The following is a 26,269-nucleotide window of genomic DNA, read 5'->3' on the forward strand; positions in this document are numbered from 1 at the left end:
GACCAATATGAATGTAACTAACTTATCAGCTTCCTGACTTTGTTAAATAGGCAGCCGCCCCCCCCCCCCCCCCCCCACTCCCCCGTCAACAATCCTGCCCGACCACAACCAAACCCCACCCCCCCCCGTCAACAATCCTGGCCGACCGCACCCAACCCCCCCCCCCCCCCCGTCAACAATCCTCTGGACCGCAACCAACAACAAACAATATAGAAAACACGTTGATATGTGTAATATGTCAAATGAAATTCCATCTAGTGAAATGGACTTGGCAGATTTTTCTATAAGTATGTTTAAATACATTTATAGTGCATAGTCCCATAAAATAAATGGTTTCATTATCTTCACATTAAATATCTCACGCTCTCACAACAAATATCACGCCAAAAAAGAAAAGTAGGCCTACCCGTTAGATCTCTCGTTGCTTCGGACGAGCGCTAAATTGCTGCGGCCTGCGGCCCTATTCTGCTACACACAGTTCACGCCGGAGGCACATTTAGTCTTAAAATATATATTATTTATTGTCAACTGTGGCAGGCCCGGTTCCAGAACAGAATGCCTTGGGGTGCATCTGAGATTATAGGGGGTGCACCAGTACTATAGTAAAACCAGCTACCCAGCTTCAGTTCAGACTTCGCTTTTTACACTAGGCCTTTCTACCAGTAGATAGACAAGCACTACATGTTGGGACAAAAACATTTACTGTGCTTAAAAGATGGTATCACATCATGTCTTGTGATGTGGAGAACATTTCAGCTGCAACGTTAGCTTATTGATATCCAAGCTTTGGATATGAGAATGAATTAATAATGGTTAAATTAAATCAAATTTGAAAAGGCTCAAGAGGTTCACATACTTTCAAGCAGCACTGTAGCCTTGTGAGACCAAATAATTTAACAACATAAACATAAAACATGCTCTGTATTTATATAAGTGAACCACTAAATGTCACAAAATAATTTTACATTATCATTCACAAGATAATGCTTGAAATATATCACTTCATGTCTAATACATCTAGATTATATGGAACCTTTTGAATTAAATTACAAAAAAATAGCTTTTCCCTGATATTCTAATATTATGAGATGCACCTTTATGTGAACCACTTAATGTCAATAAGTGCTTATTCTGCTGCCCAAAACTTTTAATGCTGACAGATAAAACCCAATTAGGAATGTTATTTTCACAAAAAGTAATCAGTAATACATAGTGCCTTTCTTAAAGTTCACAAGATTGTAAATAAATACAATCAAAACACAATTGGCAAATATGGGTTCTTATGAACAACACAGTGGCGCCGGCAAAGGCTGCTTGTCCGGGAGTGAGAGCTGCGCCGGCAAAGGCAGCGAGTCGGGCAGGATTGAGCTAGCGTTGCTAGTGCTAGTGTTCACAACGGTTATACTGTCTGATGTATTGGATTCTTTTGCGGTGTTCTTTTTTTATTTTCGGATATCCATTGTAAATGCCTAATTGTTGCTGCCGAAGAAGTTTAATGTCACTGACGTGCGCGCCGCCGGACGGGGCGCAGTTCACGCGCACCTGTCATAATAATAATAACGTTCTTATCGGTTTAGTGAGCAAAATAAATGCAGCAAACAACGGTATTTAATGGAACAATTCGTTTTGTGAGCAAGTGTTTTATTTTTTTTAATCATATTTATAAAAAAATTATAATAATTCACTCCCTCCTTTTTTCAATTGAGGGTGCAAACAATTTTTTTGGGGGTGCAATGCATGCTTATGCACCCCCGTAGAACCGGGCCTGAACTGTGGTCAGCTGTACAAAGTGGTAGCACTAGAACAGACACAGAGACACACACGCACACAAGTGAGAATCCCGTCCATCTTATAATGTAAGCATTAAGATTCTACAGAGTCTCACTCCGGCCAAAAACCAAAAGGTGCCAACTGTTGTGTGCCCGTGAGGCCACACGTTGACGCACCTAGCCCTAAGCCTCCCACTGCCCAATCACTGGGTAGGACATCTGCTATTAATCTGGACAATAAATGAACACTGTTGAATTGCTGAACTGTTGTAACTAATGATCTGCTGTATCTGAAATGTTATATTACTGATCTGCTGTTTCAACAATAAGTGTAGCCTACTGTCTACCTCAAAGAAAAGCGGAACCATCATAACCATCTGTTCATAAAAAAGACTGCCATATGTGAAACATCGAAATGCTGAAATATTGGAACTGCTGATATGCAGTTTCGATGCTAAGGATACCGGTGGCCTCCGAAGAAAACGGGAACAATCGTGTAGGCCTACATCTTACATCCGACTTTCAGTGACACTACCATATATGAACAGGACTTCCGAATGACACTACCATATATGAACAGGACTTCCGAATTTAGTGCGAGCATCACGTGGAATGAGAGAATTATGTTCAGGTACATGAGAGAATTATGTTCAGGTACATGAGAGAATTATGTTCAGGTACATGAGAGAATTATGTTCAGGTACATGAGAGAATTATGTTCAGATGCATAAGAGAATTATGTTCAGATGCATGAGAGAATTATGTTCAGATGCATAAGAGAATTATGTTCAGGTACATGAGAGAATTATGTTCAGATGCATGAGTGAATTATGTTCAGGAGAGAAATGCCCTCCAGCAAAGTTTACGAATCCAAATCTCTTAATATGAAGGATCAAACCTTCAAATTAATAAAGTAACCAGAGCCGGCCCTGTGTTGGATCAGACCTTCATATTAATAATTAATATTATTAATAATATAATAACTACAGTCAGCCCTGTGTTGGATCAGGCCAAAACCTTCATATTAATAAAAGATACTGTTGTTGACCAGTGATCAATGATTTGATGAGCTGAAACAAGGATTATAATGTAAAGACGTCACCAAACTTTCCGATATAGAAAAATTGAAAAAAAAATGGAATTAATGAATTTTTAAAAAGTGTAAAGATACCAGCAGGTCATGAGAGGGTTCCTCTAAGTAAACCCTTTTGAAGGTCTCTGTATTGCGTTTGGAGAAAAGCTCTTCTACATATTAAAGTGATGGGAGATAGGATTATTCTCAACACTAAATTGTTGATGATGGTTAATCTGCATGCATGAAACACACGTCATAGAAATTTGCAATGTCAAAGAAAATATTCTAACCTATAAAAAATCTGCTGTTATCCTCAAGGAAGTGTGAGGGAAAAACTAAAGTATATGGAATCAGTGCAAATCCACTTCAATAGTTACTATAAACTATGGAAGGTGAGCTGTGTTTATCTTAATGCTTAAGGGACAAACCGTTGAATTTTTCTGTATGATAGGCATGGGTTTTTAGAATTATTGATCTGAACTGGAAACAAGATTTAAATGAACTATCAAGGTTGTTTGTTTTAAGGACTTTTTTTATGTTGTGAGTGAACAAGTTTATCTTCACCCCAATAAAGACAAGTTTAATGAATCAACTATCATGTTTGCACATTGTCATTTAAAAGAGCCTTTTGATTTCTCTTCCAGGGGAGCTTCGAAGGGTCTGTGCTGACTTTGTGCAGAGAGTTTCAGACCCAGTTTTCAAAAGTCTCCTGGATGACCTTTGGAAATATGAAGTGTTGAGTACTGAGGAAAAGAAGTCTGTGATGCAGGACAAGACAAACACAACAGACCGGGCACGTTGGGTGATCGAAACGGTGACCGCCAAAGGGGACACAGCAAGTCAGATAATGATTGATAGCTTGAAGGAGAGGGACAAACACTTATGCATCACCCTGGGTCTGATCTCTGCTCCTACTGCTGGTGGGAGAAGAAAGATTTAACCGTCGACTTTAGGTAATTGAACACATGTTTAGAATAGGACCTCCTGCCTGTGCTAGTACATATACATACATATACACATATATTTACATACATATACATTACATCTAACCCCTATACATACATACATACATACAGGCAGGCAGGCAGGCAGGCAGGCAGGCAGACATACACATACATACATACATACATACATACATACATACATACATACATACATACATACATACATACATACATAGGCCTACATACATACATACATACATACATACAGTGGACTAAGCTTTTCCTCTCAGGTACCTTGTATATTCAGATATAGGAGGTTGTCAGGCTGGCTTGTAACCAGAAGGTTGCTAGTTCGATCCCTTTTGTGTGTCCCTGAGCGAGACCCCTAACCCTAACTGCTCCAGATGAGCTGGCTGTCACATTGCATGGTTTACTCCACCGTGTGTATGATGGTTGTAAGTTGCTTCCCTAAATGTAAATATAGATAAGATTTGTTTAAGTATATATTAAGTATAGATAAGTATTTTTTCTATAGTTGTGATCCCAGACTTGGTAAGTTGACATTGCGCCAAAGAAAGTTTTTGTTTTTGCTTATCTTGACACATCACAAAATTCTACTCCTCACATACAAGTGCTGTCACGCTCTGGCCCCCGTTACCTCTCTGACCCCCTCCACCCCGACACCGCCCTGCTCTCCCTCAGGTCCTCTGACAAGGACCAGCTGGCGACTCCCCGCACTAGACTCCAGACCCTTGGGGACAGGGCCTTCTGCGTGTCCGCCCCCACTCTGTGGAACCAGCTCCCCCCCCACATCAGCTGTGCCCCTTCCGTGGAGACGTTCAAAAAGTACACAAAAGCACACCTTTCCTCTGAGGCCTGTGGCCTCTAACCCACGACCCCACCCAGCGCCTTGAGCATTTGCACTCTCACTCATGTGTTGGATTTAACACTATAGTGGTGCATTTAACACTATAACTTAAATAAGAAAGTAGGGGAAACCGGAGAAAGAGTGACAAAAGACTTTATTTTTACTAGCGAACAAGTAAGAGCAAAGCCGAGTTGGTTTGACAAAGAACTCGAGAGCTAGTCCTGGGACCCTCCTTATATCTCCCTTTCTGTCCATCAGGAATGCTGTTATTTGCGATATTTTCTGCATACACCATGTCTACCTAGTTTCCTAATCTGTTTGTTTTTACTCTATGTCAGTGGGTAAACACAGATAGGTTAATCAACAGACCTTATGACAGGTCATAGTTCAAGAGGGGTGGTGACTTGTCTTCTTAAGCTTTTCTTTATCATTGTTATATTTATATGGTATATAGGCCAGATGAAAAGTATATGTTAGCATAATAATGTAAGGTAAATTTTTCTTCCATACTCACTTGCCTACACACACACCCTCACCTCTATTATTATTTTTGATAATCCCCAATGATTAGCACAATCTTTAATCATTTTCCCCAAGTGGCAGCTAGCATTGGGTCATATGGTTTTTTTATATATATATTATACATGTTAACATGGATATAACCAAAGTCCCACTCTCAGGGTTTTCACCGTAACATGATCCTGACCCAGGAATGTTCAGACGTCTGTTTGGGGCAAAATAAAAGTGGTTTGTGGAAAAGGCTTCTTTCTTGCTTCATTTATTGTTTGACATATTTTTTAACCTGTCATGCTAACATAATATCCATCAATACTTTTAATATAGTAAATATAGAACTGGGAGAACGAGCTACAAGTGACCCTTTCTGATCAGTTTTGGAGTAAAGCCCTTAAAAATATCAAACTTTCCTCTTCATGTATGCGGCTTGGCCTCATTCAATTTAAAGTGCTACACAGGATTCATTATAGCAAGTCCAAGCTCTCTAAAATTTACCCAGATACGGTTGAGGATAAGTGTAATAGATGCTCGCTCTCGCCGTGTGACCTAACCCATATGTTTTGGACATGCCCAAAGTTATTTACCTTCTGGGATTCATTCTTTAGGGTTATCTCCGAAATAGCGCAGATCCATATCCAACCATCTCCTCATGTAGCCATTTTTGGAAGACTTCCAGATGGTAATGCTGTATTATTATTGCTGCTTTATTATTATTATTATTTTTTTTTATCGTAAATATATATATATATTTTTTGCTTTTTGTTTTATGTCCTTGTCATTTATTTGCTTAACTATTTGTGTAGCGTCTGTTTTGTATTGTCCTTTTCTGTTTGCTCTTGTGTCTTTTTTGTTTTTGTTTTGTTGAGGAAGCCTGTAAGGGGAAGGGGGTGGGGTCGGAGGGGTTAAGAAGTCATAATAATTTGGAAAAACTGAAAATGCCTTCTGCTGTACCTGTTTGTGTTATGTACATCATACTGCATCATTTTCTTTAATAAAATGTTAAAACAAAAAATATATATATAGTAAATATTATCACATTAATATAATTCAGCACGATTCAATAAATAATGGAATACATCAGCGTTAAGCCAGCAGTCCCATATCCAGGATGTGTTGGCCCTGCTGGGCAGGTGGCGTTCTCTAAGGGGGACCTAGAACTGTGGGCCTATCGTGACATTTGCAATGTAGGGTTGGAGAAGGCTGTTTAAATATATCAAAGAATCACGTGAAAAACGATATCTCTCCAGCAAAAAGTCTTCCGGAAAGGACAATATGTCGAGCCGTGGACTAATTAATCTAGTAGGGGTAGGGCATAGGGTGAGGGGTAGGGGTAGGGCATAGGGTGAGGGTGAGGGTTAGAGCTATAGGGTGAGGGTGAGGGTTAGGGGTAGGGCTATAGGGTTAGGGTCAGGGTGAGGGTTAGAGCTATAGGGTGAGGGTTAGTGGTAGGGCTATAGGGTTAGGGTCAGGGTGAGGGTTAGGGGTAGGGTGAGGGTTAGAGCTATAGGGTGAGGGTGAGGGTTAGGGGTGAGGGGTAGGGGTAGGGCTATAGGGTTAGGGTCAGGGTGAGGGTTAGGGGTAGGGCTATAGGGTGAGGGTGAGGGTTAGAGCTATAGGGTGAGGGTTAGGGGTAGGGCTATTATTATTATTATATATGTATTATATATATATATATACAGTATATGCATACATATATATGCATACATACATATATATGCATACATATATATGCATACAATGTGAGTTTCACTTTTTTAAAAGTGAAACATTTAAAAAGTGAAACTCACATTATATAGATTCATTACACCCAAAGTAAAATATTTCAAGCCTGTATTTGTATCAATCTTCATGATTATGGCTTACAGCTCATGAAAACCCAAAATTCAGTAGGCCTATCTCAGAAAATTAAGAATATTGTGATGTGAAAAAGTTAAAGATTGGAGACTCAAAGTGTCCCACCCTATTCAGCTCATTATCTAAAAATACCTGAAAAGGATTCCTAAGCCTTTTAATGGTCTCACTATGGTCCAGTAGGCTTCACAATCATGGGGAAGACATTCATTGACACCCTCCACAAGGAGGCTAAGCCTCAATCTTTAGCTCATCGCTAAAGAGGCCGTTCACAGACTGGTAGAACCAGGGCCGGCGCTAGCCATTTGGGTGCCCTAAGCACAAATGCATTGTGGTGCCCCCCTGAAAATCATCAATCAAACATCAATTCAGTAATTGAGGTTCTGCGTGTGCGGAGTGCCGGTACTGCCTACGGCCTACAGACCCTACAGACCTACGGCCTACAGACCCTACAGACCTACAGACCTACAGACCTACAGAGGGTCGCCCCGGCCCCCCTCCTCCTCCTGAGCTCTGGGTCTATTGCTGTCCCCGTGGGGGCGTTGAGTGCTGATTCATAGCAGCCAGATGTGCTGCTGGTCGGGACTTCAGCAAGACCGCCCCAACCCCAGGACCCACAACATAGGAATATTCTCTTATCTGACAACCTCATATATATATATATATATATATATATATATATATATATATATATATATATATATATAATTTAAAGAGGCTATCCCCATCTATTAGATCGAGACGCTTTTGTAAGGAATTCCGTATAACTGCAATCGCTCAAAAGGTATTCCGTGTTGTATGGCGCCATCTAGTGGCCGTCCGGTGGCTGCGTCTCAGAGCCGCTGAGCTCCGCGCTGCTGCAGCTCAAATCGAGGACATTATAAATAAGATAAGAACCCACGTGGTAGGAAGGAGGGCGGCGTGTGATCCCACGGTTACGACCCGCGGCACCGTTACTGTTCTAGTCCTACTTTAGCAGCTGTCATGAACGTACGAAAGAGGATTAGGGCCACATGTGATGATTCAGAATAAAAAGAGTTCTGACGTTAATCTTCGAATTCAAAGTCAGAAGTCAATCCTCTCCCGTATGAGCGTTATAATAAGATGTTGTATAAGTTATACTATAGGTTATATCTTATGTTATACTATATGTTGTACTATATGTTAATATGTTGTAGCTACTACTACTATGTTATACTACTATATGTTCATATGTTATACCTATATGTTAATATGTTAGACTACATTAATGTGTGACCATACGGATATATAGGCGTCACGGGAAGGAGCCCCTCACCCACCCTGCAAGATAGAGGAAGTTTGGCTCAAAAACGAAAGTAGATGATATTGGTCCATATTGCATCCGAAGGACTTCACGTCGAAAGTATGGCAGGTAAGCCGAGTTTGTCTTAAAGTACCTTTTGGACATGTTGGTGTAACGTTACCCTCCTATATGTGTGCTGATATGCATTTTCTTTCCGAAGTATTGCGATCGCTCAGTGTGGTCAGTCAGAGTTTAGTTTTAGGGCCTACTGTAGGGGTCGGTCTGTGCTATTGAACATTACTTCATGTGGACTGAGTTCAGATCCAGGGGCCGTATTCACAAATAATCTTATTTATATATAAAAGCAATAGCATAGTTCACTGAAGCCTAAAAATATGTTGTAGGGCCTAGGCTATTATACCACAGTTAAAGGCTGCCCCACACTACAATATATTTTAATCTTATGCGATTTGAGTCGGATGTACACCACACACATAAAGAGAATCTCAGCCCATTTGTTGCTAAAAGGGTGCTATTCATGCATGAAAATGATCCAATTTAAATTGCTTTTCAGAGTTAATAAAGAAACACTTAAGTGAAAGTGAAGTTAAGTGAAATGTGTTGGCCCACTTATCCTACCATATTCTGACTCAGGTCTTCCACGCATAGCAGCACTCACCTGGGGTGTGTACATGGCCAGGCTGCGAAAGGTCACGTCGCATAGCACAGACAATCCAACACAACAATCCCGTCCGCCCGCAATCCAACACACAATAATCCCGTCCGCCCGCAATCCAACTCCCCCCCCCCCCCCCACCCTGTTATAATGTAAGCATTATAAGATTCTACAGAGTCTCACTCCGGCCAAAAACCAAAAGTTGCCAACCTTGCAGGGGGGCACCACACATTGCTACCTGGTCTGTGGGAAACACTGCATACATACATACATACATACATACGTACGTACGTACATACGTACATACATACATACATACATACATACATACATACATACATACAAACAAACAAACAAACAAACAAACAAACAAACAAACAAACATCAAAATACTAGGACGAATGGAAATACGTTAACCAAGAGATCATTAAAAATGTTTTAAATAAGTTTTGCCTTTCCTGTAATATTTTTGTTTCAATATCAGCCGACCACATCACATCACATCAGTGCGAGAAAGTCTTGTCTTCACTTTCCATCATAAAAACAAAATACAGAAGCAGGATTGATGCTGAGCCACACCTGAGACTGAAGCTGACCTCAATGTATGTATACTACATATATGTAGACATCGCAGGACTGTGTTTGCAGAGGCAGGCGCGCCCGTCTCATGAGGCTTATGGAAGTTCAGTTATCAGCCGGCTGGCCAACTTTCAATATTATTTGTATTTAGCCTTACATTTTCAAACAGGTTGTTGGTACACAGTTGTTATTCTTAATGTTCTCACTTGTGTGAGTGTGTGTCTCTGTGTCTGTTCTAGTGCTACCACTTTGTACAGCTGACCACAGTGGACAATAAATAATATATATTTTAAGACTAAATGTGCCTCCGGTGTGAACTGTGTGTAGCAGAATAGGGCCGCAGGCCTACGCTACTGTAGTTTGTTATATTTTATAACATTGTTCCTAATGATGGTACTTGGGGAGACAAATATTTTCTGAGGTGGTACGCGGTATAAAAAGTTTGAGAGCCACTGGCCTAGAACGAACAGACGGCTCTAGAGAGGACTCTCATTTAATCAACACTATCTTACGTATAAGGTATGAACAATAGATAGTTTTACAGACTAATTAACTAAACCTAAATTATAAATCTTTATGGAATCAAACCAAATACAAACGGTTGTCAACTGACAACCATGGGGTTAAGTTCCAAGCTTTTAGGGGCTGAGCTGTCTGTACTGTATGTCCCAAGAGAAAGACTACTGGCAGGAACACATCAACACAACACCAGTGAAAGACCAACTTTCCCCAAAACGGATATAGATCCATCATCCTATGAACAAACATATATCATGACATCACAAGGATTTGCCATGGAAAGAGCAAACAACTAAATCTATGAGGCCTATTATACACAACTTATTAGGCTCTGATTGTTTTTGATTTATTCGATAATTAAGAGTGTAATTGTTCTATACCCTCATAAAAGACTACTTAATCATCATTAAGGACTTAATCATCATGCCAAAAGAGTTGAAGATCAGATTTATATTTTTTATGGGCAGTATTAAAAACAAACATAAACAAACCTTTACATGTAGGCTACCATTATAAGCAGGGTGCACATAACTTTTTTTAGTGAGTTACTCATTTGAGTATCAGGAGATGGTGTTCGGTACGACGGCGTAGCGTCGTTTTGATAATGATAACGGCGACTCCACCGCGGGAGGAGTTGTTGACGGGGGGGGGGGGGGGGGGAGGGGAGAGTGTTTGGTTGCGGTCGGGCAGGATTGTTGACCGACGGACGGACGGGGGGTGTTTATGTTTATACAGTGGACAGGAAGTTGTCCTTTATGGAACGCAAAGTGGGTCAACGACCAATTGCTATGCTGATGATGACACTCAAATGTACATCAGCACCAACCCCTCCTCTCAGCTCCCACCCAGTCAACTGCCTACAGTTACTAGTCCACCTCTCCATCACCACAAGTGCGGAACCTGGGGGTTATCATGGACTGGATTGATAATATATAAGAGTAATCTGCCCTATGAAATATAGGTATTAAACATGCTTTTGTAGTGATAGGAAAGAGGCCAAATACGTGCCAAGTTCTGTCCTGGACACAACCTACTAGAAAAAAGGTGCTATTCATGCATGAAAATGATCCCATTTAAATTGCTTTTCAGAGTTAATAAAGAAACACTTAAGTGAAAGTGAAGTTAAGTGAAATGTGTTGGCCCACTTATCCTACCATATTCTGACTCAGGTCTTCCACGCATAGCAGCACTCACCTGGGGTGTGTACATGGCCAGGCTGCGAAAGGTCACGTCGCATAGCACAGGCAATCCAACACAACAATCCCGTCCGCCCGCAATCCAAAACACAATAATCCCGTCCGCCCGCAATCCAACTTTCACATACAAAATGACGGGTCAGGCTACCTTTGCTTATCCAGATGAATGCCCTACCTCCTGGATGATAAATCCCTGTAGAAATAACAAAACATGCTTTTCACTCCAAACCAAACAAAAGGAAAACTTAAAACTAAACTTAAACAAACTAAAGAAAATAACACAGTACACACATGCAAAAAGGGAATTAACACCACTAGAGGGGGACAAATCCAGCCACCAGCAGGGGAGGAAGCCAGCAAGCGACAAAGCCACCAACACTGATTTACAATCAAGCGTTAATAACAAAACAATTGACAAAACAACGACTACCACAAGAACGCGCAAACACACACACACACGCCGACACTCCGGTTAGAAACCCCCAAGCAAGCGGCCCTCCAGCTAGCGGTGGCTAGTAGCCACCTGACAGCCAGCCGAGCCTAGACGAGCGGCCGAGAGGGGGAGATGCGGCCTCACGCCAGCGAGGGGATCGGGCCGCACAGCAACAAGGGAACAGAACAGCAACAGCATGAGTTGCAATAGACCCGTATGACGGAGAAAGAGAGAGAGAGAGAGAGAGAGACGGAACCCAGACAGAGGACCACCGCGTCCGAATACTGAATGTGAGATAGACACGCACGCTACAACATTGATGAGGTAGAAAGTACGAGGCGGGTATTACAGTCCAGGAAGTGCAGCACGCCACCGTGGCTGTAACCCGATGGCAAACAGTGCAGAAGGTTGAAGGAGGGGCGAGAGGCCACGATGAAGCGGTTCCGGACAGAAGAGGTGAATGTCTCCCGCGGAGCCTGCACCCTATTTATGGTGCACCGCTGCTAATTTCCCACTTACGGAGTGGAGTGGGCGGGGCGGGGAAGAGACATTCAACCCACCGGTGCCACTTCAGTGAGCGCTCTTCCTGTTACACATACATACATACATACATACATACATACATACATACATACATACATACATACATACAAACATCAAAATACTAGGACGAATGGAAATACGTTAACCAAGAGATCATTAAAAATGTTTCAAATAAGTTTTGCCTTTCCTGTAATATTTTTGTTTCAATATCAGCCGACCACATCACATCACATCAGTGCGAGAAAGTCTTGTCGAACGAACAAACGGCTCTAGAGAGGACCCTCATTTAATCAACACTATTTACTATAGACTCAGACCTTCAGCACCTACACAGACAACCAGCCCGGGGTCCTGGTCCAGGTCTTTGAAGGAGAGAGAGCCATGACCAAGGACAACAAGCTGCTGGGCAAGTTCAAGCTGTCGGGAATCCCGTCCGATTCCGTCGACGCAGACGGCATTCTGAACGTGTCTGCTGTGGACAAGAGCACGGGAAAACAGAACAAGATCACCATCACCAACGACAAGGGCCGCCTGAGCAAGGAAGACATGGAGAGGATGGTGCAGGAAGCAGACCGATACAAAGTAGAAGACGAGCAACAGAGGGAGAAGATAGCGGCCAAGAACGCCCTGGAGTCTTACGCCTTCAACATGAAGAACATGAACTTCAACATGAACATCTCACCACTATGGCCTCAGGCAAACGCAACTGCAGAGAGGTTCATGAGAACACTTGGAAAGTGCCTCCGTGTTGCCCACATAGAGAATATCCCCTGGAAGCAGCATCTCCACACATTCCTACGTGAGTACCGTGCAACACCACACAGCACAACAACAACATCACCCGCTGAGTTGCTGCTCAAGCGCAGGATACACACAAAGATGCCTTCAGTGAGCACACCTATCGGACCAGACGAGGATCTTCGCCGGAGAGACCGCAAGGACAAAGCCAAAATGAAGGTGTACTCGGACACTCGCCGTCACGCTACGCCTTACCCTCTCCAACCTGGTGACATGGTGTTGTGCTCTCAACCCAGGCACAATAAACTTACTACAGCCTACAATCCTAAGCCGTACAGGGTGACCACCGTCAAGGGCTCTATGGTCACGGCTGAGCGGAATGGACACCAAGTGACAAGAAACTCCTCCTTCTTCAAGAAGCTCAACCCTGGCCTGCGTGACACATCTGCAACAGAAGAAGAGGATTGAGTAGTCACCGCTGACACAGTCCCAGTGTTGGAAAGGTACCCCGCTAGGCACCGACAGCCTCCACAGTACCTCAATGACTTTGATACAGCCTGAGAAAACAGGCAACGTGGACTAAAAGAATAAAATAAAAATGACCTGTGAAATGGACTGAATTTGCTAAAGTTTGAAAAGAGTGCTCAGTAATATAAAAAAAGAGATTCATCTGTAGACAAGTTTCTGAATCTGAAAGTGTTTACAAGGGTGATTCTATGTTCTATATTTGAAATGGCATTTGTGAAAGCACTTACTTGATGCATTACACTGAAGCAATCTGATTGTTTATTTCATAGTGTTTAATGTTGTTTACAGACCAAGTAGATGTTTAGTTAATGAGTAACCAGAAGTGGAAGTAACAGACAACTTTGAGTTCAAGTAAAAAAAAATAATAATAAGTGATGTAATATTCAGATCACGGCAGTAGTCTGAATCAATGTTAATGTTTACCATAAGCTTGCACGTACTGCTTACATCATTACGGTAGTATAAGCGCCGACCGGATGTGATGCCCGGGCGCGAGTTCTGTTTAGTTCTCCAGCAATAAAACAACATAATGCGAAGCTCCGTTTCATCCTTTATAGTAAGCTAAGTAAACGCTATTTTTTTTCTCGCGAACAAGTAAGAGCAAAGCCGAGTTGGTTTGACAAAGAACTGGAGAGCTAGTCACGGGCCCCTCCTTATATCTCCCTTTCTGTCCATCGAGGATGTTGTTATTTACGATATCTCATGCACACACCATGTTTACAGGTACGACACTAGAATGGGGTGTCCGGCTTGTCCTTGCCCCTAGACTAGCCTCAGGTCACCCTGATCCTTGACCTCTATGTTAGTGGGTAAACACAGATAAGTTAATCAACAGACCTTATGGCACCCTACAGGCCACAGTTAGAGAGGAGTGGTGACTTGTCTTCTTAAGCTTTTCTTCACCATTATTATATTTATATAGCATATAGGCCAGATGAAAAGTATATGTTAGCATAATAATGTAAGGTAAATTTTCTTCCATAGTCTCACAGTAACGGACGTTGTGGTCAGCTGATTCGGACATTGAAACACAAGCAGGTTCATGATGATTTATTTATTTAACAATTCACATGACTCTGCATTAGCAATCAAACCACTGTTATGCAATCAATATTAAAACTGCACAGTAAGATGTTGATGCATATTGTGTCGACATTCATTTATCAAGAATATGTGGTTGTTACATCCACTCCACTGTAAGCCACACCATTGTAGTTGCCGGTGGATGGGAAGACCAGCTTGCTGCCATTCATGCATGTGATTTTCACTGTGGCCGAGTAGGCCAGGTCGATGATTGCTCGTCCCACTGACACCTCACCGCGCAAGGTCTTTCCTGCCGGGACCGTCATATTGATCTCATCTGATTCGGTTATGGTCTCAGAGGAGGTCATTGAGGAGGACTGCTCCGATCCCGCGGTCACGCTAAACCCACCAGACACCTCCACCAGGTCCGGGATCCCTGCTTTAACAGACATGCTGACGGTGGACTCAATCTTATTGGTGGTGCTCCAGGTGGAAGACTTGGTCACAGATCTGCTGTACGTACATTTCTGCACTTGATCCACAGGAGTGTCGTTTCGATAAGACACAGATTTTAGATATTCTTTTTTTACCTACATTAAACACAGAAAAACACAAAGATGCATATTGTTCAGGCAACATACAAAATAATACTTAATAACCTGTACAGAAAATATAAACTTATTTAGTCTAACATTTATACTTCACAAAGTGGGCCAACGACCAATTGCTATGCTGATGATGACACTCAAAATGTAGATCAGCACCAACCCCTCCTCTCAGCTCCCACCCAGTCAACTGCCAACAGTTACTAGTCCACCTCTAATCTGTAATCTGAGGAGTAAACTGCCCTATGAAATATAGGTATTAAACATGCTTTTGTAGTGATAGGCTTTTCAGAGTTAATAAAGAAACACTTAAGTGAAAGTGAAGTTAAGTGAAATGTGTTGGCCCACTTATCCTACCATATTCTGACTCAGGTCTTCCACACATAGCAGCACTCACCTGGGGTTTGTACATGGCCAGGCTGCGAAAGGTCACGTCGCATAGCACAGACGACTTGATGGCACTGATGAAGAGGAATCCCATACAGTCGACGTCTCCGCCAGCACTCCCCACCAACCCCAGGCAGACTCCAGACCCCACATCGATGGAGTACTCGGTCTTCAGCCCCCAGCTATTCATGTACTCGAAGAACTCGCGTCCAGAACTCGTCCAGAACCTGATGCCACCCAGACGTGTCCCGGCACCATTCCCCCACAGGGACAGCTTGGTGATGCGCTCGCCAAGTTGGAAGGTAAACTCACTGAAAGTGTGTGCCTGTCCAAAGGTCTCCACACGCCCGTCGGTCAGTTCTGCCCGCACAGCTTTGATCTGCCAGCCGCCCACTGCCACTCCAATCTTCTTGAGGGTGGCACCATTGTAACGGCCAGTGAACTCAAATGAACTGCCTCCGTCTCCACCGATGAGATGCAGTGAAGTCGCCATGTTTAATAACCTGCAACAGAAATGTTCATCAATACAATCTATTGCAATGCTAAACACTAGAGTTCTTAGGTTCAAGACTCACCTACAGCCAGCTGAGACAACCTTCTTAAAGACCAATATGAATGTAACTAACTTATCAGCTTCCTGACTTTGTTAAATAGGCAGCCGCCCCCCCCCCCCCCCCCTCCCCCGTCAACAATCCTGCCGGACAACAACCAAACCCCACCCCCCACCCCCCCGTCAACAATCCTGGCCGACCGCACCCAAACCCCCCCCCTCCCCCCCCACCCCCGTCAACAATCCTCTGGACCGCAACCAACAACAAATAATATAGAAAACACGTTGATATGTGTAATATGTCAAATGAAATTCCATCTAGTGAAATGGACTTGGCAGATTTTTCTATAAGTATGTTTAAATACATTTATAGTGCATAGTCCCATAAAATAAATGGTTTCATCATCTTCACATTAAATATCTCACGCTCTCACAACAAATGTCATGCCAAAAAAAGAAAAGTACCCACACAGTTCACGCCGGAGGCACATTTAGTCTTAAAATATATATTATTTATTGTCAACTGTGGTCAGCTGTACAAAGTGGTAGCACTAGAACAGATACAGAGACACACACGCACACAAGTGAGAATCCCGTCCACCCGCAATCCAACACAACAATCCCGTCCGCCCGCAATCCAACTCCCCCCCCCCCCCCTGTTATAATGTAGGCATTATAAGATTCTACAGAGTCTCACTCCGGCCAAAAACCAAAAGGTGCCAACTGTTGTGTGCCCGTGAGGCCACACGTTGACGCACCTAGCCCTAAGCCTCCCACTGCCCAATCACTGGGTAGGACATCTGCTATTAATCTGGACAATAAATGAACACTGTTGAATTGCTGAACTGTTGTAACTAATGATCTGCTGTATCTGAAATGTTATATTACTGATCTGCTGTTTCAACAATAAGTGTACTGTCTACCTCAAAGAAAAGCGGAACCATCATAACCATCTGTTCATAAAAAGCCATATGTGAAACATCGAAATGCTGAAATATTGGAACTGCTGATATGCAGTTTCGATGCTAAGGATACCGGTGGCCTCCGAAGAAAACGGGAACAATCGTGTACATCTGCTCATGGAAAAAAACCGGACTTTCAGCGACACTACCATATATGAACAGGACTTCCGAATTTAGTGCGAGCATCACGTGGAATATACTGAGACAGTGGCGTAACATCATGGTGATGGCCCCGGTGCAAATATTTTTTTGTGCCCCCCCAATGATTCAGCCAATGAGAGTACTACTACAGCAGGTAGCAATTGCGTTGCCATGGCACACGGGTAAACAAATGACAAGACACCACACAAGTTAACTAACGATCGCTGTAGGCTTCAATATCATGCAAGCACTTTATTTTATTTTTATTTTGTTCTACATCACAATTGCATGCTTTAATAATGTATTGTTTTTTCCTACCATTACGAAAATAAAATATACAAACCAACAGAGCTTTGTCTCCCGCGACCTTATATTGATTGAGTCTAAAACGTTCTCAACGATTCAGCCAATGAGAGTAGGGGTAGCAATCGCACATGGGTAAACAAATGATTGGAATGATTGGAATTTGGACAAATGATCATTCCTCCTCCCATACCAGCCACTCAGCGTTAGCCTACCTTACCGACCCGCCTCCGAGCTATTTCATTCAAAAAAACATTATTTTTTATTATTTTCTTCCTCCATTGGCCCCTGACGGCGTCTGGGCCCCGGACAGCTGCACCGGTTGCACCGTCGATATTTACGCCACTGTACTGAGATATTGAATTGTTGAACTGCTGAGCTGCTGCGTCAGCAAAAATTGTACCAAAGGGCCCCAGAAGAAAAACAGGAACCTCCATGCCTCTCTACCTCTGATTAAGACTGAATGTAACTGTATTATAACTACGCATGCGCCGGCTGGCGGTTTGTGTATATAATGAGTGTTTAGAATCCACCTAGGTCACTGCTTTTTCCTCTCCTTCCCTTTCTCCCTCTACTTACTTAGAAAGGCAGCCTCTACGGAGGTCTTTTTTGCGTATTGCGATTACCACTCTTTAGCTTATTCTTTTCCAGATTTACTGGGATAGCACCCACGCAGGACCAAGCTGGAGTACGGGATTACTACCCTTATATCTAGTACGGGATTACTACCCTTATATCTAATCTTACTTATATTGTTTATTGATAATTTGTATTGTTGATTGATAATTGATTGTATGGTTTATTGTATGGTTTATTGTAACACTGCTCGTGCAGTCTACTAGACTCAATTGTTGACTCTAATAGATATGTAAAGACAGGAGCGTGTAGACCTCTTTAATAGAAACCTTAATGTTGATTTAATGTTTTAGACTCTTTTTTAATATAATCGTAATTTTCTGTAACATTTTGTAAAACGGTATTATATATTAGACTCCGTTAACATTTAACCTCTTTCTCTTGACAATTCCTTTTATCTGTCATAGTGTAAACAAGTTTATTGAATCTAAATAAAACTACCTGACTACATTTTGTAGTAGGCGATTGAATCGGTTCTTCAGTAATTGACCCGGCTCCTCAGTAGGGGCCCAACCGACAGCTCGCAGCTCTCCCAGCCTCCGCACGATAGGTGAGTGGTGCATGACACAAACAAGGTTGATTGTGACTGGTCCGGAGAGTGAGGCAATGTAAAGAGGTTCAGACTTGTTCCCCGCTTCGTGGCCCATAGGGACTGGGGTGGTAAGAGACGCCACAGAGTTCGATCGAAACGCTAAATTTAGCTTAACCTCGTAGGGGCTTAAACGAGTGACCTGTGTTGGATACATAGACCAGAGTCTTCCTCCACTGAGCTTAGCCGAGGATCTCTAACACGTACAAAGAGGGCCAGCACAGGTTAAGCCCCGGGGCCGAAGAGAAACCAGTATCGGGTATCCCCCCTCCTAGGCGACGGCTCAGGAGAGGTCTTCCCACCTAGTGCGACTGAAGGTTCTCATATAGCCCTCATACTATAAAAACCCATTATAGGTTGGAACACTCGACATGGCGCCCAACGTGGGGCTGTAAATTAGTGATTACGACTAAATAACAGTCCAGTGCACGAACCGCACCACTAAGGAGATAATATCTACCAAGGACACGCTTACTAATAGTCCTAGTAGAAGATATCGATCAGGACGATAATATTCCACCTGTCGAGCCGCTCGAAAAGGCAACACAGGTTGGCAACGGAGTTATCGGTTTCCCCCTGATTAAAAGGTTAATTAAATCGTGCCGAAAAACTGAGGGAGCAGTCACCAAGAGAGGACGCCCGTAGTATTGAGGAAAGAAGTAGCTAACTATCCAAAATACCAGAAATAGCTGAACTAGGAAAAGTCAGTTAGGGGTTTAATTAACCATAAAAAAGAACAATGAGTGAACGAAGCAGAGCAGTTGCCTCTGACTTAGGAGAAGGTGCAAGTGATTGGGAGTGGGACGAGAATGGACAAGAAGGTCCTATGTCCCCAAGAGGAAGTACCCTCCTCCCGGCAGAAACGATAGTAGAACCCCTCTCTTTCCCTCCTGTGGAGAGGATATGGCACCCAACCCTCTTCACGGCTGGACCGTGGCAGTATGGGAATGTGGTTGTATGTCAGGGAGACATACATAGCTGTCCCCTAAACCCAAAACGACTGGGAAAGACAGGAGCTTGGCTCCTAAATCCAGCTAACATATATCTGGATCACCAGGCAGGAGCCGCTAAAGCAATCAGGGACAGGTTTCCCATGGAAACGGATGCACACACCCAAAGAAATAGACAAGAGGGATTGATCCCACTGAATGACCCCTCGGCTAGCAAGCAGGCAACCCGTAGCCATGGTATTGAGGGAATAATACACTGCTGTTATGGTCCAAATCAGACCGATCTGTCCCATGACCAGCAAGTGGACGCCCTATATGAGACAATGGACACAGGAGTGTTACTCATCCATAACAATGGCCCTCCGTACGGGATACCGTTTCAAATAACCTTACCCGTGTTTGGGAATGGGCAATTTGGCTATACATTAGCAGCCTTTATTGGAGCATTCTTTGATCTCATAGGCAGGTGGAAAGATGTGCGCTTTACAATCATAGCGCACTCGCACTATGACTATACAACGATCCAAGACGCTCTTAGGGTCAGGAGCCAAACAGAGCTCCGGGAGGGAGAATCAAACCCCCCCGACCCCCCCAATGTGGGATTACAGGCCTCCGGCACAAAACCCGACCCCGAACGCCCCACCCGCCCCACCCCACAGGAGAATAGGGAACTTGAGATAGGAGGTTGGAAGTGGATAGTCTTAGAACAGGGAGTCCCTCGACTCCCTCGGCATCCAGCCCGTCGCCAAGTGGCTCTACCGACACAGGCCCACTGGAAAGCCATTCTGCATCCTGGAGAGCTTCGACGGGCTGCACCTGATCTACATCGAGGAGACTCAGAGACTTCCCCTATTTGGAGGACCAGCTACCCACCCAACGAAGGAAGGGCATAGGTGCGTAGGAGGATGTTGTGTGCCCGTGAGGCCACACGTTGACGCACCTAGCCCTAAGCCTCCCACTGCCCAATCACTGGGTAGGACATCTGCTATTAATCTGGACAATAAATGAACACTGTTGAATTGCTGAACTGTTGTAACTAATGATCTGCTGTATCTCAAATGTTATATTACTGATCTGCTGTTTCAACAATAAGTGTACTGTCTACCTCAAAGAAAAGCGGAACCATCATAACCATCTGTTCATAAAAAAGCCATATGTGAAACATCGAAATGCTGAAATATTGGAACTGCTGATATGCAGTTTCGATGCTAAGGATATCGGTGGCCTCCGAAGAAAACGGGAACAATCGTGTACATCTGCACATGGAAAAAAACCGGACTTTCAGTGACACTACCATATATGAACAGGACTTCCGAATTTAGTGCGAGCATCACGGGGAGAGAATTATGTTCAGGTACATGAGAGAATTATGTTCAGGTACATGAGAGGAGAGAAATTCAGGAGAGAAATGCGCTCCAGCAAAGTTTACGAATCCAAATCTCTTAATATGAAGGATCAAACCTTCAAATTAATAAAGTAACCAGAGCCGGCCCTGTGTTGGATCAGACCTTCATATTAATAATTAATATTATTAATAATATAATAACTAGAGTCAGCCCTGTGTTGGATCAGGCCAAAACCTTCATATTAATAAAAGATACTGTTGTTGACCAGTGATCAATGATTTGATGAGCTGAAACAAGGATTATAATGTAAAGACGTCACCAAACTTTCCGATATAGAAAAATTGAAAAAAAAAATGGAATTAATGAATTTAAAAAAAGTGTAAAGATACCAGCAGGTCATGAGAGGGTTCCTCTAAGTAAACCCTTTTGAAGGTCTCTGTATTGCGTTTGGAGAAAAGCTCTTCTACATATTAAAGTGATGGGAGATAGGATTATTCTCAACACTAAATTGTTGATGATGGTTAATCTGCACGCATGAAACACACGTCATAGAAATTTGCAATGTCAAAGAAAATATTCTAACCTATAAAAAATCTGCTGTTATCCTCAAGGAAGTGTGAGGGAAAAACTAAAGTATATGGAATCAGTGCAAATCCACTTCAATAGTTACTATAAACTACGGAAGGTGAGCTGTGTTTATCTTAATGCTTAAGGGACAAACCGTTGAATTTTGCTGTATGATAGGCATGGGTTTTTAGAATTATTGATCTGAACTGGAAACAAGATTTAAATGAACTATCAAGGTTGTTTGTTTTAAGGACTTTTTTTTAATGTTGTGAGTGAACAAGTTTATCTTCACCCCAATAAAGACAAGTTTAATGAATCAACTATCATGTTTGCACATTGTCATTTAAAAGAGCCTTTTGATTTCTCTTCCAGGGGAGCTTCGAAGGGTCTGTGCTGACTTTGTGCAGAGAGTTTCAGACCCAGTTTTCAAAAGTCTCCTGGATGACCTTTGGAAATATGAAGTGTTGAGTACTGAGGAAAAGAAGTCTGTGATGCAGGACAAGACAAACACAACAGACCGGGCACGTTGGGTGATCGAAACGGTGACCGCCAAAGGGGACACAGCAAGTCAGATAATGATTGATAGCTTGAAGGAGAGGGACAAACACTTATGCATCACCCTGGGTCTGATCTCTGCTCCTACTGCTGGTGGGAGAAGAAAGATTTAACCGTCGACTTTAGGTAATTGAACACATGTTTAGAATAGGACCTCCTGCCTGTGCTAGTACATATACATACATATACACATATATATACATACATATACATTACATCTAACCCCTATACATACATACATACATACAGGCAGGCAGGCAGGCAGGCAGACATACATACATACATACATACATACATACATACATACATACATACATACATACATACATACATACAGTGGACTAAGCTTTTCCTCTCAGGTACCTTGTATATTCAGATATAGGAGGTTGTCAGGCTGGCTTGTAACCAGAAGGTTGCTAGTTCGATCCCTTTTGTGTGTCCCTGAGCGAGACCCCTAACCCTAACTGCTCCAGATGAGCTGGCTGTCACATTGCATGGTTTACTCCACCGTGTGTATGATGGTTGTAAGTTGCTTCCCTAAATGTAAATATAGATAAGATTTGTTTAAGTATATATTAAGTATAGATAAGTATTTTTTCTATAGTTGTGATCCCAGACTTGGTAAGTTGACATTGCGCCAAAGAAAGTTTTTGTTTTTGCTTATCTTGACACATCACAAAATTCTACTCCTCACATACAAGTCCCGTCACGCTCTGGCCCCCGTTACCTCTCTGACCCCCTCCACCCCGACACCGCCCTGCTCTCCCTCAGGTCCTCTGACAAGGACCAGCTGGCGACTCCCCGCACTAGACTCCAGACCCTTGGGGATAGGGCCTTCTGCGTGTCCGCCCCCACTCTGTGGAACCAGCCCCCCCCCCCCCCCCACATCAGCTGTGCCCCTTCCGTGGAGACGTTCAAAAAGTACACAAAAGCACACCTTTCCTCTGAGGCCTGTGGCCTCTAACCCACGACCCCACCCAGCGCCTTGAGCATTTGCACTCTCACTCATGTGGTGGATAATCCGCATTTAACACTATAACTTAAATAAGAGAGTAGGGGAAACCGGAGCAAGAATGACAAAAGACTTTATTTTTACTCGCGAACAAGTAAGAGCAAAGCCGAGTTGGTTTGACAAAGAACTGGAGAGCTAGTCCTGGGACCCTCCTTATATCTCCCTTTCTGTCCATCAGGAATGCTGTTATTTGCGATATTTTCTGCATACACCAGGTCTACCTAGTTTCCTAATCTGTTTGTTTTTACTCTATGTCAGTGGGTAAACACAGATAGGTTAATCAACAGACCTTATGACAGGTCATAGTTCAAGAGGGGTGGTGACTTGTCTTCTTAAGCTTTTCTTTATCATTGTTATATTTATATGGTATATAGGCCAGATGAAAAGTATATGTTAGCATAATAATGTAAGGTAAATTTTTCTTCCATACTCACTCGCCTACACACACACCCTCACCTCTATTATTATTTTTGATAATCCCCAATGATTAGCACAATCTTTAATCATTTTCCCCAAGTGGCAGCTAGCATTGGGTCATATGGTTTTTTAATATATATATTATACATGTTAACATGGATATAACCAAAGTCCCACTCTCAGGGTTTTCACCGTAACATGATCCTGACCCTGGAATGTTCAGACGTCTGTTTGGGGCAAAATAAAAGTGGTTTGTGGAAAAGGCTTCTTTCTTGCTTCATTTATTGTTTGACATATTTTTTAACCTGTCATGCCAACATAATATCCATCAATACTTTTAATATAGTAAATATAGAACTGGGAGAACGAGCTACAAGTGACCCTTTCTGATCAGTTTTGGAGTAAAGCCCTTAAAAATATCAAACTTTCCTCTTCATGTATGCGGCTTGGCCTCATTCAATTTAAAGTGCTACACAGGATTCATTATAGCAAGTCCAAGCTCTCTAAAATTTACCCAGATACGGTTGAGGATAAGTGTAATAGATGCTCGCTCTCGCCGTGTGACCTAACCCATATGTTTTGGACATGCCCAAAGTTATTTACCTTCTGGGATTCATTCTTTAGGGTTATCTCCGAAATAGCGCAGATCCATATCCAACCATCTCCTCATGTAGCCATTTTTGGAAGACTTCCAGATGGTAATGCTGTATTATTATTGCTGCTTTATTATTATTATTATTTTTTTTTATCGTAAATATATATATATATTTTTTGCTTTTTGTTTTATGTCCTTGTCATTTATTTGCTTAACTATTTGTGTAGCGTCTGTTTTGTATTGTCCTTTTCTGTTTGCTCTTGTGTCTTTTTTGTTTTTGTTTTGTTGAGGAAGCCTGTAAGGGGAAGGGGGTGGGGTCGGAGGGGTTAAGAAGTCATAATAATTTGGAAAAACTGAAAATGCCTTCTGCTGTACCTGTTTGTGTTATGTACATCATACTGCATCATTTTCTTTAATAAAATGTTAAAACAAAAAAAATATATATAGTAAATATTATCACATTAATATAATTCAGCACGATTCAATAAATAATGGAATACATCAGCGTTAAGCCAGCAGTCCCATATCCAGGATGTGTTGGCCCTGCTGGGCAGGTGGCGTTCTCTAAGGGGGACCTAGAACTGTGGGCCTATCGTGACATTTGCAATGTAGGGTTGGAGAAGGCTGTTTAAATATATCAAAGAATCACGTGAAAAACGATATCTCTCCAGCAAAAAGTCTTCCGGAAAGGACAATATGTCGAGCCGTGGACTAATTAATCTAGTAGGGGTAGGGCATAGGGTGAGGGTGAGGGTTAGAGCTATAGGGTGAGGGTGAGGGTTAGGGGTAGGGCTATAGGGTTAGGGTCAGGGTGAGGGTTAGAGCTATAGGGTGAGGGTTAGGGGTAGGGCTATAGGGTTAGGGTCAGGGTGAGGGTTAGGGGTAGGGTGAGGGTGAGGGTTAGAGCTATAGGGTGAGGGTGAGGGTTAGGGGTGAGGGGTAGGGGTAGGGCTATAGGGTTAGGGTCAGGGTGAGGGTTAGGGGTAGGGCTATAGGGTGAGGGTGAGGGTTAGAGCTATAGGGTGAGGGTTAGGGGTAGGGCTATTATTATTATTATATATGTATTATATATATATATATATATACAGTATATGCATACATATATATGCATACATACATATATATGCATACATATATATGCATACAATGTGAGTTTCACTTTTTTTAAAGTGAAACATTTAAAAAGTGAAACTCACATTATATAGATTCATTACACCCAAAGTAAAATATTTCAAGCCTGTATTTGTATCAATCTTCATGATTATGGCTTACAGCTCATGAAAACCCAAAATTCAGTAGGCCTATCTCAGAAAATTAAGAATATTGTGATGTGAAAAAGTTAAAGATTGGAGACTCAAAGTGTCCCACCCTATTCAGCTCATTATCTAAAAATACCTGAAAAGGATTCCTAAGCCTTTTAATGGTCTCACTATGGTCCAGTAGGCTTCACAATCATGGGGAAGACTGACATTCATTGACACCCTCCACAAGGAGGCTAAGCCTCAAAAGCTCATCGCTAAAGAGGCCGTTCACAGACTGGTAGAACCAGGGCCGGCGCTAGCCATTTGGGTGCCCTAAGCACAAATGCATTGTGGTGCCCCCCTGAAAATCATCAATCAAACATCATCAATTCAGTAATTGAGGTTCTGCGTGTGCGGAGTGCCGGTACTGCCTACGGCCTACAGACCCTACAGACCCTACAGACCCTACAGACCCTACAGACCCTACAGACCCTACAGACCTACAGACCTACAGACCTACAGAGGGTCGCCCCGGCCCCCCTCCTCCTCCTGAGCTCTGGGTCTATTGCTGTCCCCGTGGGGGCGTTGAGTGCTGATTCATAGCAGCCAGATGTGCTGCTGGTCGGGACTTCAGCAAGACCGCCCCAACCCCAGGACCCACAACATAGGAATATTCTCTTATCTGACAACCTCTAAAATAAGAATATATATATATATATATAATTTAAAGAGGCCATCCCCATCTATTAGATCGAGACGCTTTTGTAAGGAATTCCGTGTAACTGCAATCGCTCAAAAGGTATTCCGTGTTGTATGGCGCCATCTAGTGGCCGTCCGGTGGCTGCGTCTCAGAGCGCTGAGCTCCGCGCTGCTGCAGCTCAAATCGAGGAC

The 26,269-nt window shown here is 42.8% G+C and overlaps 1 pseudogene across 1 annotated transcript; it reads right to left on the reverse strand.

Moving 5' to 3' along the window:
* Positions 1-14,662: 14,662 nt before the first annotated feature.
* Positions 14,663-16,010, reverse strand: LOC311360713 (aerolysin-like protein pseudogene; annotated as a pseudogene). Its single transcript, XR_014684198.1, has 2 exons — positions 15,525-16,010; positions 14,663-15,112 (listed from the first exon to the last, which is right to left on the reverse strand). The product of XR_014684198.1 is annotated as an aerolysin-like protein pseudogene (transcript).
* Positions 16,011-26,269: the final 10,259 nt, after the last annotated feature.

Source organism: Micromesistius poutassou (genome assembly GCF_964030765.1).
Source record: "Micromesistius poutassou genome assembly, chromosome: 16".
In the NCBI taxonomy this organism is placed as follows: Eukaryota; Metazoa; Chordata; class Actinopteri; order Gadiformes; family Gadidae; genus Micromesistius; species Micromesistius poutassou.